This window comes from Bombus vancouverensis, chromosome 2 (genome assembly GCF_051014615.1).
Source record: "Bombus vancouverensis nearcticus chromosome 2, iyBomVanc1_principal, whole genome shotgun sequence".
NCBI lineage: Eukaryota > Metazoa > Arthropoda > Insecta > Hymenoptera > Apidae > Bombus > Bombus vancouverensis.
Genome location: NC_134912.1, coordinates 19,377,048 through 19,394,531, shown reverse-complemented (window position 1 = coordinate 19,394,531; position 17,484 = coordinate 19,377,048). Strand labels below are relative to the sequence as shown.

Below are 17,484 nucleotides of genomic sequence, written 5' to 3'. Positions count from 1 at the left end.
TGTTTCCACAAAACGCGACAAACCCCCTTGTACCCGTGTCCAGGCCGGTTTTTCGGTGGCCAGCCACACCGGACACGCTAGCTGCCGCCCCAGACGCGACGCAGCACCGGCAAAAAGGATCAATTTGTATGCGGGTGAAGGCTTCGACACTCGCTTTCTCTCCCTTGGTCCTCTCGATTCACTGTTCTGCACACTGTGTAACGTCTGTACGACAATGGTTGCGGGGGCTGTGCCCAGTGAACAACAGCCATCCGAGGAGCTCGCGATCGACCAGGAAACGCGATCAAAGTCACGGTATTGCGATGTTTGTCGCGTAAAATACGTGGTTGTTTATAGGAATTGTTTGTTGAATTAGCGTTCCGTGAATTGGAAGATGGTGCGAGTGAAGGACTATGATGGAAGCGAGAGATCGTTGAAATGGTTGAAACTCCTTGTTAAATTTTTTATTTTATAAATCGCGAGCTTTTTACCATTTCTTTCAGAAGTCATACCCGTTTTTGTGATACTGTGTTATATCATATCTATATTAAACTTTCTCTTACTTATACAAACGAAAGAATGGTAAAATTACACATTTTTGTCTCAATTATGATAAATCCTGATCTTAAGGCACCAATGTCTATTCTACATCGTACGTCTGTAAAAATTTATCGAACCTATGCGTATAATATTAACGTTTATACGTCTGTAAAAATTCAATCAACTTAACAGTTTGTAAAAGCCTGCTTGGAAATGTTTAAGAGTGACCTTGAGTATGCAATATCTTGGGCTCCTGGTTAGGTTGGTGACACGGTTACCTCGATTATCGCAAAAAATTCCACGCACCGATTTCGTCGTCTGTGGATCGTTGTTAATGGATCGAGAGCGTGGAATCCCGAGGGTGCACCGTGACGTTTGTCGAAACGTCGAGCGGACAGGGTTTGCGGCGCCAGTCGTGGCAATAAACGAGCGTGAAGTACGGCCGAGCGATTAACATAAATTAACGTTATTTACCCGCGTGTAATATTTCTTCGTGAGCATATCGCGTACATGATTTATCGTAACGAGGGATCGCGCAGGACACACGTCGTTGGGGAGAGTCAGCTCTCGTGCGGAGAAAACAAAGAGAAAAGGTAGAAAAGTGCCGGATGAAATATGGCAGCAACTTCTACCGCGTTAGAATCTCTCCGTAAACTGTACGTGCCAGAGCTAACGGTACAATTCCCCTTTTTCTCTCCGCCACATTTTGCTGTCAGCCCTTTCGTCAGCATTACTTTAACATGCACTACTCACAAGCACGTGTTATCTATCTTTCGTAGAAGAAGTCTGATTACGAAGCTGTGATAAACGGAACAGCGAGAGAAGAATCGGGTCCTACGAGGTTCTGGAATAGTCCTGGAAGAGGAGACGGCAGGAGAGAGTGAGAGAGAGAGAGAGAGAGAGAGAGAGAGAAAGGAGAGTGGCGGCAGGCCGAAACGCGACACGCGGGAACCCCACCCAGGTGTGCGACGAAATGGATTGTGCCGGTCAAAGGGAGTCGAATCGATCGTCAATCAAGCTCCGAGACTCAGCGATAATTGACCGAAGAAGAGGGAGCACGCGGGCCAGAAGAACGGTCGGAAAAAATTAAGGAGAGGCGAATAACAGACGGCGACGAAGATGATGAAGAAGAATAAAGACTCGGGCTGGGAAAAAGGGGAAGAAGAAGACAAACAGGGAGGCGGACGAGGGGAGCAGTATCGTGCACGAAGAAAAAGAGGAGGAATAAACGCGGTGTAACGGTAAAGCCGGACGTGAGCGCGATTTCGATGCATTCGGACCAACGAGAGGATACGTTAAGGTATCTCGAGGATGCCCAATCTGAGATACGTTCCAAGGTACCGTCTCCACCTCCCCCGTAGCTCGACTGGCCCCATCACACAGAACCCTTTTACCTCTTTCTCTTTCTTTTCTCTACACGTCTTTCGTGGTATCTGCTCGCGAACGAGCTTTGATTTAGAACACGGCACAGTTGCCGCCGTCGGCCTGTGTTGTCCCGGCAAAAACGGCCTCTGCTTAACCAACTGAGAGCGAACCGCTGTGGTCCCAGCGCCGGTTCACTTTCCCACTGGGCCGTATATGGCTCAACATTTTATCTTCTACGGCTCTCGTAGCGAGGGATTGTATGATCAGACGCCGTAAAGGCGAACCCCGACCGGACCCACGACCCTCCCCCTTCTATCGCGATCCATCGTCAGACCGTTGGGCCATTTTCCCTTTCGATGCAAATCCCAACGGAGCAATTGCGCGTTATGCAATTTATGCTAAATCGAGATTGCCGTGATTCATGCTGCTATCGGATATTTTTCGATCGGCAATTTAGCATCCTGATAATAGCGTAGGAATTTCGATATTTGAATCTAACACAGGATCGTAATTTGCATAGAAACCTAGCGCGAAACGATATTCAAATTGCGGCTGAAGGAATTATTTTTGGAAGATTTGCGAGGAATTTTGGTTGGTTTACACATGCACCATGTTGATCGATGCGGAAGACAGAAGCTACTTTAAAGTATAGTCAAACAATTCAAAATTATGTACGAATTTGTCACTGTATATTTAACACTGAATATTAGCGTACCATTGGTTATTATTTAAACCTGGTATCTCAAAAAGTACCGGAAATAAAAACTTGATTAGCGAGTCTCTTCTAAACGCTTCTAATTTAAATATGCATCATGTTTAGATTAGCTGTTGAAATTAAATTGTAGAATCTAAACGGCGTTTAATTATAATCCACTAAAGAAAACACGAAGTTTGAAATCCATGTCTTTAATGGAGTTTCAATATTTGACGGCTTTCGACCAGTTTCTAATACGATTTCCGATACAAAACTCCGCCGTTTGATCTTATCGGTTTTATACATTCACGTGTTACGCAAATTGTCGGGTATAACTAGCAGCCGCAGGGATCCGCGTCTATATGGAAAGCAAAACGCGGCTCGTGGAAACGGTGAAACGTTCGTTAAATCGTCGCAAGCTTCTTATTTGCGAAATGGTCCGGTTTGCGGCTGGGTCGAGTCCGCAACTTGCTAATAATGTTCGTGACTTCGTGATGGTTTTCAGTAGATCGAGCTGGGCACGAGGTAGCCGAAGGAAAGCGACGAAAAGAAAGAAAAGGAAACACTGAAAACCTTCTCGTGGATCGCCGCTCACGATCAGCCTCGTTCGTCTTGAGGAGAGGCTGCGCCGGTTCGTTCTCTCTGACCATGCACCACGATAGAATTTCAAGGCACGAAGTGAGTTGCTCCTCGCTGCTCGACCTCTGCACCTCGTGCAGCTCCAGATCGTGACTTTGCCCGTTCACGGCGAAGCAACGCCGTGGCCTTTCGTGTTGCACGTATCTGCCACCGCGAATCTCCCCGAGAACCGGTCAATCTCGCTGGAAGACTTTCGAATTTCCAAGAATCACCGCTCGCGAAACCGACCCGGCACCTTCGACCGCCAGTTTCGATCCTGTTCCCAGTGTGCCATAATAGCTGATCGACACGCGAAGCTTCGTTCGTAAACGACGTTTCGGAAGCTTTGACGAATTCTCTCTAAGCCTTAATTAAGGAATCCACTCGTGATTGGAGATTAAATTACTGTATTATAAAATTCAATTTAGTTTATGTAATAATTTTTTGTTTTATTCAATGGTACATCGTTGAATGTTATCGTTAATCTCTCCTAGAGTCTGAATTTTTATTTTATTATCGCGATCTAATGGTCGAAGCTTCAGTATCTAGTTGCAAAAATTTCGGCACTTTGTCTGTTGTTCGACGCAATACGTTTTGTGTATTGTCTTATCAAGGAATAAGATATATAGAAGAAGAATACACGCGTAATATTTCATTTTCAGCGATATTAATTAACGGTATAAGAAGAATGTTCTGTACATAACAGTAAGTCATGTAAATACCACAGAGTGAAGGTTAATAATTCGGGATGATCCGTGAAGAATCACGAAGGGACAGCAGATCGAGGGCCGGTAATTAGTCAAATGAGCAAACGTTCTGACCACCTGTAGGGAAGAACTCGTAGCCCGAAATTATTGCCCGACTCGTGAAGTAGCACGTGATAAAGCAACGTAATGATAATAATTATTGTTATTTCGTCGCACGTGAGGTATATAAACTGCCTTCCTCTTCGTAACAGATTTTTATCAAGACATGCTAATTACTACACGTTCGCGCGTATGCGTACGATTGTCATCTTTGCAATTTTGACGAGCCGGTAATTTCGTCATTACCAGTCATTAAGTATCTTCTGAATTTTAAACAATAAGCGACGCGTTTTCATTATAAGACATTTATTACGACACGAATCAGTTTGCGTTTAAGTGTGAACAAAGAAATTTAGGGAGAGGGTAGATATTTAATTTGTCTTTTTAGCTTGTGTCTTTGTATGAAATCGAATTTACATTGTTTATATCGAACTGTTACGAGCATACAGTTCGTTATATCGTAATACTCGTAATATCGAGTATTTTACTGATAACAATTTACGATAAATTCGATGTTCGTTGTGATCTTGTACGCAGGTTCTTATCAACAGACAATGCAAGCACTTCAAAATGTCAACATTTGATATTCGGGCCTTGGCTGCAAAAATTATCGAGAGTAATAACTTGATGAAACTCGAAAGAAAAATTCCGAATTCGTTATATCGTGATGTACTTGTTTTGCGATAATTTGATATATCAATGCAGCAGTTATTGTTCAACAAATGTTTGAACGATAGAAATAACTACACAATAATTCTTTGGTTAAAGAAAAATAATAAATTCCGTTCTCTCGAATAGCTTCCAGAAATCAATTCTTCCTTTTCCTTAATCGATTCTAAATCTCGTTAAATTCCGTGACAAATTGAATATGTCGTTAATATTTTCGAGAATATAGTATAGTACGCGACAAATTACCGAGAACGTAGCGATAGCATGAGCAACGTCGAAATGCCATCTGGACTTCGTGAAAGATCGATCAACGTGTAGTTTGCGCCGCAGGTAAGATTATATGCGGAACCAATCAGTGGTTTTACCTTTCCGGGTGCATCTTACGTTTGACATTTTCAAATAGAATGCAAATTGACGGTTACATTGGAAAATATATGTAGAGCCATAAGAGGATTATAGTTTTACCTCTATTCAATTTTGAAAAATAAAGGATGGTGCTTAGGATTAAGAAAGATATCCGTGAGAAGATCTCTTCGTATGATTTTTACGCTGGCTAGTGTAAATATGTAACTCGACGGCGGATTTTTACGTCGACGTGTGAATCAGTTGACTTTGCGATAACTTTCAGACGGTCCTAAAATGCGTTCACGTTAGTCACAGTTTGTCCTCCTGCTTGCGAATTGTTTGGCAGGAGCCAGAAAAATTTGCAATGTCACCTCTACACGTAATCGAAGTATTTTAGTATACACAACTGTATTTATTTGTGTAACTGTAGATACACAACTACATTTTTCCATACGCTAGATCCATTATACAATTATATGCTAAATAAATATTAAACAATTTAATTGAGTAAATATCAAATTCTACCAAGTACATAATATCCATAAATACTTCCACAAAAGAATTTCACGTGATCATGGACCGTTTTTCTCTACGCTATAACCAAACAATCTCACTGGGGTCGAATTTCTCAATTTTCTCTTCCTAGGAAAAATATATTAAAATGGAAACATCTTGAAATCGATATAAAATCAGTGTATTGCTCCAATTGTTTTCAACCGTTCTTCGCGATTCGTATCATGGATTACGTAGCATCGACGAAGAGAAAAAAGAGGAGGAAAGATCGCGAAGATAGAGGGGACTTCGATTCGTTGCATTGTGCCACGTCGAAGATGCCGGCGTGACTTTAACGCCGGCAGCGATCCTGAAAATCCTTATCCTGCGATCTAACCGCGCGAGCCTTCGTTGAGTTGAAAGTGCCGCCAGTACCATTTTTCGAAGTTTACTTACGGCGTGCAGTGACACAAAGGCATTGCCAGCGTGCTCGATCTTCGCGAATACTTAAAAAGACACGTAAAAGAATACTTACAATTACGATCGAAAATCGAAGGCTTAATATGAACGAGTATCGTGCATCTTTTTAATTAAAATGCTTTTTATTTCGAAAGGACAGAAAATATTTTTAATTTCTACGAAAGAGCAATTATCTTTGAAGTTTATTTGGAAATGGTTGTTCACGAAATGAAAAATATTGTTTAAAAGTGTTATTTTATATTTGAAAATATTATATAACTGCTGTTCTGCGTAAAAATTATAGGAACATCTCTACAATATTTTACTAACGAAATATGAATGTATACATAATTTATTAATCAATTCACCGCTTGAAGCGATTCGACGAATAAAATCGAGATGTAAATTCCTTTGTTTGATTGGATTTTTCGTATAACCCGATTGACATTTCAACATGGTATATCGCGAGTGGTAGAAAGATCATATCAAAAACTTTCATTCTTTTTTTCGATTCGTTGTCAAAATTACGAGTAAAAATTTATGTATAAAATCGTCTACCTGAATTCTGAATTTTAAAATATTGAAATTAGTTTACACGGTTTATATACCTATACAATGAATCGTTTGAAATGTGTACTTGGTATTAACGTCCCTCGTCGGATACCATCCAGTAAGATTCCATAAGAATAATTATTCCCTATTGTAATATCTTTGCAGGTTTTCAAACATATTCGAACGTTCTTAAATACAATAATACAAATTTTCATATGCCCACGAAAAAATATTTACATCTGATATATGATTATAATTAAAATTTTCAATAAGATTTTCTATTTCCTCTTATATTTCTTTGCTTAAATGTCATCTTCATTATCCTAACTCGTAATAAATTATGTTCAAAGATACTGTGATACTGAAACAAGATGTCACACATATGTGCAAAAGGCAGAAATCGGATGTTTGTTTATTGGAGATGTCACCGTTTTTGCTATCACGAACCAGAAATATCAGCGACTTCAGGAATTTCCATTGCACACAAACAAACAATGGAACGGTGTCGATGCAACAACGCGGCAAAAAGATTTCGCTGGAGGGAGTTTCTTCGGAAAAATGTATCCGAAAACCACTGATCTCGACGTGTCAAGTGAAAAGGCCATCCAGTGGTTGTAAACTACGCAACGTTGGGGAACACATGGAGAAATCGATAGATTTGACGAAAAAGGCAAATCATTTGGATGTTTCGAAAGAAATTAAAGGATCGATTCAGAAAGAACCTCGACCGTACGCGCAGTTGATAGCCAGCTACAACGATAAAATGTATGGCTCGAGTAGTTCAGAGGTGCTGAGGGACAATCTGAGTTCGGTTATGATCAATGGGATCCACAGAAGTCCGTTTAGCACCGCATCCTTAGTCTCTTTAAAATGGAATAATAAATGTAAAGAAACTAGGAATACGAACATCTCAGACGTTGGTCTAAATGCCTTCAGCCAAGACGCTAAATACAGTAGCGCATCCTGTGCGACGCGTTTTCATTCTCGATACGATGACAGGAGTCCGGACATCATGGCGGGGCACAGCAACGAGCTTCGCAAGTCTCTGTCGTACGCATCAATGATAGAAAAATACAGCAACGCGATGAATCTTGGCGTTGATAATTACGGTGGTACTCAAGTGTCTAAACGTAATATGTCGACGAAGTTCAATCAAATTCCTATGATTGTAATGAGCGACGAGGACGCAAATAAAAAACCAAGCCTGATTGCATCGAACAACGCAAGTGAAAACGTTAGTGGAAGCCAAACCTTAACCGAAGTCGAGAAAAACGAGGCGAAAACGCGGGAGCGAAACAATTGGTTAATGAAAATGGACGAAATAATAAAGGATCTGCAACGAATCACCGAGAAGGCGGATTCGAGCAGCAAATGGATGTTGCAGTCTGTGCAAGAGCGTGCCTATTGGTTGGACAGGGTGATGATCGCGCACAAAAAGAAGATCAAAGACAGAAAGGAGATGCTGGAAAAAGTGTCGGTTGACACTACCGCGACCGAACTCGCAAATTTTGACGCGATTCCTAACACGACGGTACAGGCCAACGAATCTATATCAAACGATGAAACTCAAAGTACCGTGCAAGCATCGTGGAATCATGGTCCTATAAAACCACCTGGTTCGAAACCACCTGGCTCAAAACCACCGGGTTCAAAACCGCCTAGTTCAAAACCTCCTGCTTCAAAACCTCCTGCTTCAAAACCACCCGCTACAAAATCATCTTCGCAAACTGTAACTACCGATAAACCTTCGAGTTCCACGATAGACTACATGAAGCGAGAACCTGTGAATACCTCGCGAATCACGCCGACGAATTCGGTGAAGGAGCCACAAATTGAGCTCAGGATGACTCCTTCGCAAAATGAGTCTGTGGTATCCATCAACGTGGATGAGACGGCGACAAAAACGGCCGGTGGCAACAAAGAGCAACTCTCGGTTGTGATTTCCTCAAAGAGAAACAGAACTGACAAGATCGAAACGAGTAATACGAACGTACGTGCTGATTTCGGTTCGATGCAGATATCCATTAGCGAGAGTACAATACCAGTGAAGCAGCTCGAATTTTCGATAAATGGAAAGCCGGTGTCGGAGTTGAAGAGCATCGTGGCCAGAGCGGATAAATTGGATGTCGTCAGTTCGGTGGACAAAGTCGAGATCAGGATTCCTTCGAAGGGTCAAAACATGGCAGCCGAACACTCGAGAAACATCACGACATCGACCAGCTCGAAACCTGTGTTAAACCTGCAGATTGCTGCGAAATTTAACGAGCCACGGTTTCAACAACCTAGAAACGCGGAGATGAAGACGGATCCTCCTCATATGTCACCTCCAACCTCACCTGTGACGCCTACGCCGCCCACGCCTCCAGCGCCTCCTGTAAAACCTTACAGACCGCAGAATCTTTTCAGCCAGGACATCTCAAAAAGTGGAATAACGACGGGCAAAGCAAAGGAAGGCGATCTAGCGACGAAAGGTGAGCCAACGACGAAAACAACGTACATGGACGTCTCCGATGTGACAGACGTTAAAACGTCTGAGAACGTCGCGTCACAAATCGAAAACACTTTTTCTGAGAGCGGTATTCACGCTTCCACGCGCAAGGAAGAAACAATTCCAAACACCATGGACGGTGTTTCCTCGAATGCGGATCCTAATAAGACCATCTTTCAGAGTAACGTGAACGTACCATCAAATCCGAACGCACCATCGAATGATCGCCCTCGGCAGCCAACGATGAACAAAGAAGACGGGATACCTAAAAATCGAACACCTTCGAACGTGATTCCCTGGTGGTCCTCCGAGGATTCTTTCAAGAAGATCAGGAAGAAGGGTAATACTCCAAAGAATGTATCAAAATACGATCGTACGTCTACTATAACTGCGACGGAAGGGAACGCAAAAGCGAGCGCAAGAAAAGAAGACAAATCAAGTATCGACGTTTCACCAACTCAGCAACGTAGTTCCATCGAGTCTGCAAAACCTGACCCGCAGAAGATTGATAATCAGAGGGATATGGTAACGAGGAAACCAGTGACTAAACAGACAAACGAGCCTGATCCGATGATTAACTACGTTCGTGTGAAAAGTTTGCCGAGATGGGTGCCTATCAAACGTACTTCTGAAGTAAAAACAAGACCTAAAAACACGGGTAGAGTAGTAAAGAGAGCGAAATATCGCGTTAAAACTACGATTCCTTCTAGAAAAAGTGCGAAAAAGGAATTTGACACCCCGGTAGTTCCTACGGTTCGTTGTTCGCCAAAAATCGCTAAATACAACACCGTGTTTCCACAAAGCGTCAACGTAGAGAAGAAACGCGAAACAAAGGCATCGAATTCAAAATGGAAGACAGATCCGCAATATGTGAAGCCTGTAGTCATCGAGCGCGTTGATTCGCAAACTGGGAGAGCAAATGTACAGAGTTCAAACACAGTATACAAAAAAGAGGAATTAGAAGGAAGTGCTAACAAATCTGCTGATGTTTCAGTGAAGGAGGAAAAGCGGACCGGAACAGACGGAACAGGAGGAAAGAATTTATCGACTAAAGCGACCAACGAGGACCTGCGAATCAAGGAGATTCTGAAGTCGATGAAACCGATCGAGAAAAAAAAGGACGGCACGTTGATCGATTACGGTGTGATCATACCATCAAGGAGCCCATCGAGAAACGTCAGACAGATTCCAAGAATTCTGAACAAAACCTCTGTTAATATCATTTCGAAAGAATCTATGCAGAATCAAGAGAAGATCGTTGAACCAGAAAAGGTTTCTTCCACGAAAAAGACGCTGATGGAACCGAAGAATTTGGTGGAACAGTCGAAAATTGTAGAACCAGAGAAGATATCTTCCGTGAAGAAAGGAGCGAATGATATTGCAAACACTGAGATAAAATACGCGGCGAATAAAATGGACAAACCCGAATTGAAGTTTCAAGGTGAGAAGACGAAAAAGGAACAGAAATTTTTGTTTGACGTAAAGAAAGACGATTTTAACGCACGAAAAGATGCTACTTCGACGATCGAAGAGTTTAAAACTAGTATTTCTAATATAAATCAAGCTGAAAATGCTTTTAACAGAAATAAACAATCCCAACAGCCGATTTCATCGGTATCAGGGAAGTCTCCTTCGGAAGAAACTGTTTCTAATCGATCTTTCGAAACTCCAGCAGAAAAAGCCAACGATACGAAATCTTCATTGTTGGATAAATCACAGAACGTGTTTCCTGGAAGCTCCGTTACATCAGGCGAAACGCAAGCTTCTGAGAAGAAGGAATCAAAAGATACTTTAAAATCCGTAGAGCAGAAGAAAGCGCCATTAGAAGGAACGACCGCTGCTCCTTCTAAGATCTCGGATAAAACAACGAACAAGGTCGATACTCCTCCACTAATGGGGACCATTAACTTCCCTGGTTCACAAAAATCAAGCGCTAAGACAGTGAAAAGCGATATTGCACCGTCGAGGGAAGCCGCTGTTGATTTAAAAGAAGAAATCGAAAAAAATAATAAAACTGGCATTGCGCCGTTAAAAGGCACTATTCATCTTCAATCTTTGAGCAATCAGGACAATTTGCTGAAGCTAGCTAACGCTGATAAAGAGAAAATAAATTCAGAATTGGCGAACCAAAAAGATAAGTTCGTGAAACTGAACGTGACGAAGAAGCCTTCGAATGGAGGAGGAGGTAATACAGGATCGAGTAGCCCTACGACAATTCCTACAGGACCTGCTGGTTTATCGATGCAGTCGGAAGATACAGAGTCACCCATTGGGTTGAAACAAAAGCAGGACCAAAATGCCGATATTGAGAAAAAAGATAATGGGAGTTCTACTAATCAGGAACCTGGTAGCACGTACATGTTGTTCGTGGACAGGCCCGAGAAAAATATATTATACTCGTCATGGTTACAACGTTTCAGGAAAAACTTTGACGATGATAAAACAGTTTAGAGTTTGAAGATTTTATCGTCGTTAAAAAGCTTCTAAATTATTTGCTGAATTTATCGCAGAATTTTATTTTAGTTTAAAAGAAAACATGTTCATATTTGATGCAGTGGACGTTTTTTCGTATGTCTTTTAGCTTTTGTACTTTATCGTGTTTTTTAATGCAACATTATTTTGTTATCATAACATGTTAATATATTTTTAATATAAAACACTGTCTACGATTTAAAATATCTTTATTCGTTATTACGTTGAGCCTGCTGCAGTCCTTTGATTATTTTCGAGTCAATGGTGCTCTTCTAATGTTAAAAAATATCACAAATTCGGAAATAATATGGAAGAATTATTATCGTGTGCATGATTTCTGATTTTAACTTTGTGCCACAGATTTCCTTAGAATATCGACTCTTAGAAGCTATCGTCAAAGGAGTGGAAGTTAAGCCAACGTGGCTAAAATGTCACACTGGTATTACTTTTTGTTTTAAAAATTAATATAGTCAAATGAACTGAATCAATTATTTTAATATTATTGAATCTGTCGTTCCATATTAGTGAGAAAGATAGAAAAGCATCCTTTGCGCGTATTACAAAATTTACACGAGGCGAAATGAGCCTTTAGGGGTTAAAATAAAAGTGAGCTGAAATACAAGATTGAAATGTAAATGTTCGGGGATCGCAATAGAGTTAAAATATTCCAAAAGAATCCAATCTCTCCCCATGCACAAAAAATATCGAACACCCATGAAGTGGACGGCCAATTTAATCTTAATTAATCGACTCTCAAAAAACGCGACCTTTTTTGCATGAACCGTTAGCATACGATCGAAAGCATCTCGAAGAAATGTAGCGAGGTAACATGGTTGTTTTCTATCCTCGATCGATCACCTCGACTCAGCTCGTACGTCGTTCACGCTCCAGGAACACATGCACACCGGTCCATCCACGTGCAATTTATCTGAGTACATATACATATACTCGTGTAATCGTGCTCTCTTGGATGGTTACAGGGGTAACGGAGAGTGACATGGCATGAGTTTTCAATGTTGCTTGCGCAAGAGTAATCGGCCAGGCTGTCCATGAGCATTTTACAAGAGGGGAAGAGAGAAACAGAGCCATGAGAGCGCGGAGTCCGCAGGATTGGGTAATTAAAATTCTCATTAAAGCCAGCGGCGGCATCTTGAAACGCAACGCGGACAATGGGGACTGGATCGAGGCCGCGAGCCCCTGAGGGTAAAATGGGCCCGGAGAAACGTGGTCAGAAGAGTGGGGGAAGGGAAGAATCGAGAAGAGGCAAGCTGGTGAGAGGCAGAATGGAACGGAGCTAACTGGCCATGAAGAAAGAGGAAACCCGTGCCGAAGTCTCGTTTACAATCGAGGTATCTCGAGGAGCCGAAACGCGGAGCAGCCCCGCGTATCGGGCTTGTTCTTCTGCGCCTCATAAAATACCTGATGCGTTCGGACATGCTTGTGATACGCTGTTTCGGGTCTCTGATGTTTCTTAACTGGTATGTTTAGATTTTAACATTTGGGACTTATCTACTGTACATTAACTCACCGATAGATTAGCACGTATATGTTGTTTTTCTATATGGAGATCACAGGAAAAAGAAACACGGCAAGATACATCTTTCATGTTTTATAGTTAAAGAAATCAAATGCTGAACGTCGTAGATTGAAAACTTCGTGAAAGATTCGAAAGTACAGAGCATGTCATTTACATTTAGAAATTCTTCTCCTCAGAAATAACCCTATACATTTTTTCCTTCTTATTTACCAATATACAAAGATTTATATTTAGAATTCAATCTATAACTGTAAAACCTTCCAAAACTTCCATAAATATTCCCATGGAATTATTCTACCCTACAGCACGAACGTTCGCAGCGAAACACTGCAATCACTCTGAAAACAACGGTGTAAGTAAGTACGTACGTACGTTGTTTCGGTCGCGTTTGATTAAAGCAGCGCATGTTACCGTGCCATTTCAATACGGCAGTTGGAGCAATCGGCGCATCGCCGCGATACCGGTCATTATTCGAATCTGGCGGCGGCCGCCAATTTTGGCCGTACAACACGGAGCTCAGTCCGTATTGGGTGGAGCAACCATCATTGAGGGCGCCGTTGGTTCGTGCCACGTCCTGAAACCCGTCATTACACACGCGTTTACTGCGCGCATAACCCCGTTCTGGCAGGTTGCCAGTCATTCGAAGTAATGCGTCCGGACAGGCCGAGGTTAAGCGAAGCTTTATCGATGCTTACACGCTGTGTGCGCCTCGTCTCTGATCCCACAAGTGGTGAAACCATTGACGATCACGACCATTCTCCCGCCAACGAATCGATATTCAACGAATAGAGTCGATCGTTCCTGTTAGCGAACGTGAAATCGCCAATTCTTCGCATCCTGAAGCTTCTTGAGTAGCTGTCACGGTAACGTGGTGGATACGCCTCGATGGAGAAGCATTTTTATCGTCCGTACTATTCATGGAGGTTGCGGTTGGACAAAGATTAGCGTGCCTTGCGGTTAAAGGGAGTTGAAGTTCAGGGAGAGATTTAAACACCGCTGGTGTAGATAGCAATCTGATCGTGAGCAGAACGATCGTTGCACGTCATCGTGATCAGAGGAAAAGTGATAATTTTCTTGTCGAAAGATGGTATTGGAAATGCGTTAGTTTAAGCGGAATGAGAGGGTTAGTTGGAAATAGCGAAGAAGTTTGATCCCTCTTGACTGTCAGATACCATTTGGACAATGGATTCGGCTTGAAAAGAGTTAATAATTACGTGACACGATTATAGGCTGAGCAAAATTTTTCCAATTCCGATCTGCGACGCTATCCGAATGATAAATCTATTAAAAATTCAATTATTACGAGTCAACTGCAACTTCGCAAATTATCAACAATTTTACGAAATGCTCTTTCCAAAAACGGACCCATACAACGCGTTACGTTCAACGCGTACGATCTTTCCACTCCATTATACGAAAGTAGCAAGGAAAAATGATCACCAGCACCATATCTCACAGAATCGTTCTTTCATTATTCAATCTTACGAATCACGCGGAGATGCGCCGCCAGTTAACAGTAATGACAAAGCTCGGTTAATAACAATAGCGAACGCACGCTAGTCGAGTCATGTATGAACGTATTCGCTTCTCATCCGGCATTCACGAATGAATCGCGATTGCGAAACGTATGGTTGGCGAGTAACAATAAGCGAGGCTCTCGAAAGACGATAAGGCGCGCTGATTATCAAGAGCAGCCCGAGTCCGGCATCGTACATTCAGGAATGTAGATGAGGTCAGCCTCCTTTCGGCCTGCATTCATCACGGCCCTGAGCGTCCTTCTCCCGTGGTCCAGCTTCTCCTCGTTTTCAATCCTCTTCTTTTTTCTTCTTTATCCTTCCTTTACGACCCTTCTTCTCTCCTTTTGCGTCGTAACGAAAGCTGATCTGACCCCACCAGGAGCTGGTTCATCCCTGGCCGGGGCCTGCTTTTTGATTTATCGTTGCGTTGCTCGTAGTCTGTTATAAATATCCGGGAACAACCTTCCTTCTCTTCCCCGTTCGTCCATCGGTCACCTACTCGGCGGAAGAGATACCCCGCTGGCTTTTCCCGTTCAACCTTGAACGCGAAAGCCTCGAAGGCTAAGCTTTCCAGGCCCCCTTCGTATTCAAAGGATCGCACCGGTTGGAAGATTGATCATCTGACGCTGTACTTTTCGGGCGTGAGGAAGCATGGTGCTCGAAACGCCTTCGAGACAAGCGGCGTTTTAAAAAATTATTCGAGTTGGTGGAGCGTCGTTGGAAGAAATGAAGTTTTTTTTTTAGATCACGTTAAGCGTTATATTACATGTTTAATTTTTTACGTTAAAATTACAGAAGGAAAGAAGATGAGGAAGCGAATCTAGATAGAATTTTATAACTGTTCGATCTTTGAATTTTTTAATGTTTCGATATCTGCAATTTTTAGTTGTTTTTAATTGTATTTGAATTTTCTAATTTCTCTGAATATTTCAACCTGTTTTATTTCCTAGCTTTTTCTCTTCACTTCCTACACGCTCCTTTTACGTTTCCCTGCTAAAAGCGCAATATCAACTAAACTATCTTTCTGCACATAAAAAGGTGACCAAAGAATTATTCACACTCCGTAACAGGTCCTTCCAAATGTGAACATTACCACACGTATCAATTTATTCCTCTCACGTAAAAGCATCAGTCTTGTTTCAAGCGTCGATGTCATCCTGCGACTATTTTAGTCAGAGGAGGAAACCGCACGCGCAACGGTTTCTTCGCGAGAATCCCCGCACGAGATTCAGGGTTCGAACTGCAAGGTCGACAAGGCCCCACCATCGGCCAATTCTATGCTTCCCAGCACTCTTTGTTTGTTTTAATTATGCACCGTGCCACCTCGTCAGTGCAGCTTTTGTTTTATTCAATTTTCAATCGCATCGACCTTTCGTTCCTCTTGCGAAACGTCGAAGCTTCGTCGGGGTTCTTCCGATCAACGTTTCTGATATTTTTATTTCTGTATCTAACGTTACTTGGAATCCGGTAGCGCATCGTGTTTCTGCGAAGAACGTCTCCAGATATGTCGTTGATAAATTATTTACAAGAATCGAGCCGGCCTTCGACAATCCTCAGGGATTTTCCTTATTACTACATACGTGTGCGTTATCGAGCGATACATTTTTTTCACGAATTTCTATTTTTTAACCATTGACATTATAGAAGAAGTAGAAGAGCGGTTCTATGCCACCAACTAAACGATGAAATCTTATAGAATAAAATAATTAACAGATCGACGTATTCACCGTATAAATACTATGATATATGTATATATATATAGTTTTTAAGACGATCATAGAGAAAGAAAAAGAAAGAAATATATAGACACAAAGAGTGGATATAAAAATCAAAGGAACAGAGAATTACGTTAGGAGTAACTATCGCGAGATTAAAATTTTACACGAATTTCAGCATACGAGACCGATAGATTATAAAAGCTATCACCACTATGTATCCTCTGTGCATCCCAACTAACCAACAATTTTTAATACGGAAGAAGACAAATTTTCGGAGAAATCAAAGAAAAAAGAAAAGAGAAAAGAAAAAGTCAGATTCACAGCGAGGCGCATTACCAGTCAACTTTCCAAGAATTATCGGCAAGAAACGGGCCGCGAGATCAGTATGCCTTGTACCGAGAAAGCAGTGCGGCAAATACCTCGTCGGTATTTGCACGTACAATACATACAAACGCCTGGAAGCTGCCTCGACTCTGTATTCCACGATATTCCGTGCGTACCAGCTCGGAACAACCGATCGATCACGCGTGCTTTTTACGAGGTCCTTATTAATCCTATATTATAATCCTGCTCGACGAACCGGCGAGATTTATCCGACCTTTCCTCTCCGTCTTCTTTTCTCCGCGCCCTAACTCGCTTCTTCATCTCGCCTCGTTGTATCCCCCTTAGTCTGTAATCCTCTCCCATTTCTGCAGCAGCGGATTAATTATTTTTCTGCGACCACGATGGGTCACGAGTGTTCACGGTTGTTCCCGTCGATCCGTTGCGACGCTTGCTTGCCCATAATCCTCTGGCATCCTCGAAATACGCAGAGGACCATGCGATTCGAAGCAAGAGGATATCTTCCGAGTCTCTTTTCGTGTTATTTTGCATTCCAACGAGTCTCCATACTCGATTTTCGTGTGTCTTCCTCGAGGTACGAAAAGTGGCTTTCAAGACCCTGTTTAATCCGATCGAACGAGAAATGGAGATCGATTCTGTCGGAGCTACACGCAGGCAGTAAAAAAAATGACGCGAGAGAAGAAATGTCATTTTTGTTGTTTCTTTGCAATTCTGCAGTGTTCTTTGACAGATTTTCGACGCAATATGTTTTGTATAAGTCATTTGACATATACATAAAAATTTCGTATGTTAAATGTTCAGATACTTCCGTGAGCGACTGTATTTTAAATCGAATTAAAGGCCAGAAACATAAATGGCTCAAAAGAAATGATGAAAGTCCGGCTTTGAGAT

At 42.0% G+C, this 17,484-nt stretch overlaps 1 protein-coding gene across 4 annotated transcripts in view; it reads right to left on the bottom strand.

The window, feature by feature from the left end:
• The window catches only part of Egfr (epidermal growth factor receptor), a 172,410-nt gene that overhangs the window by 37,683 nt on the left and 117,243 nt on the right, over positions 1-17,484 (bottom strand). The window lies entirely within an intron of this gene.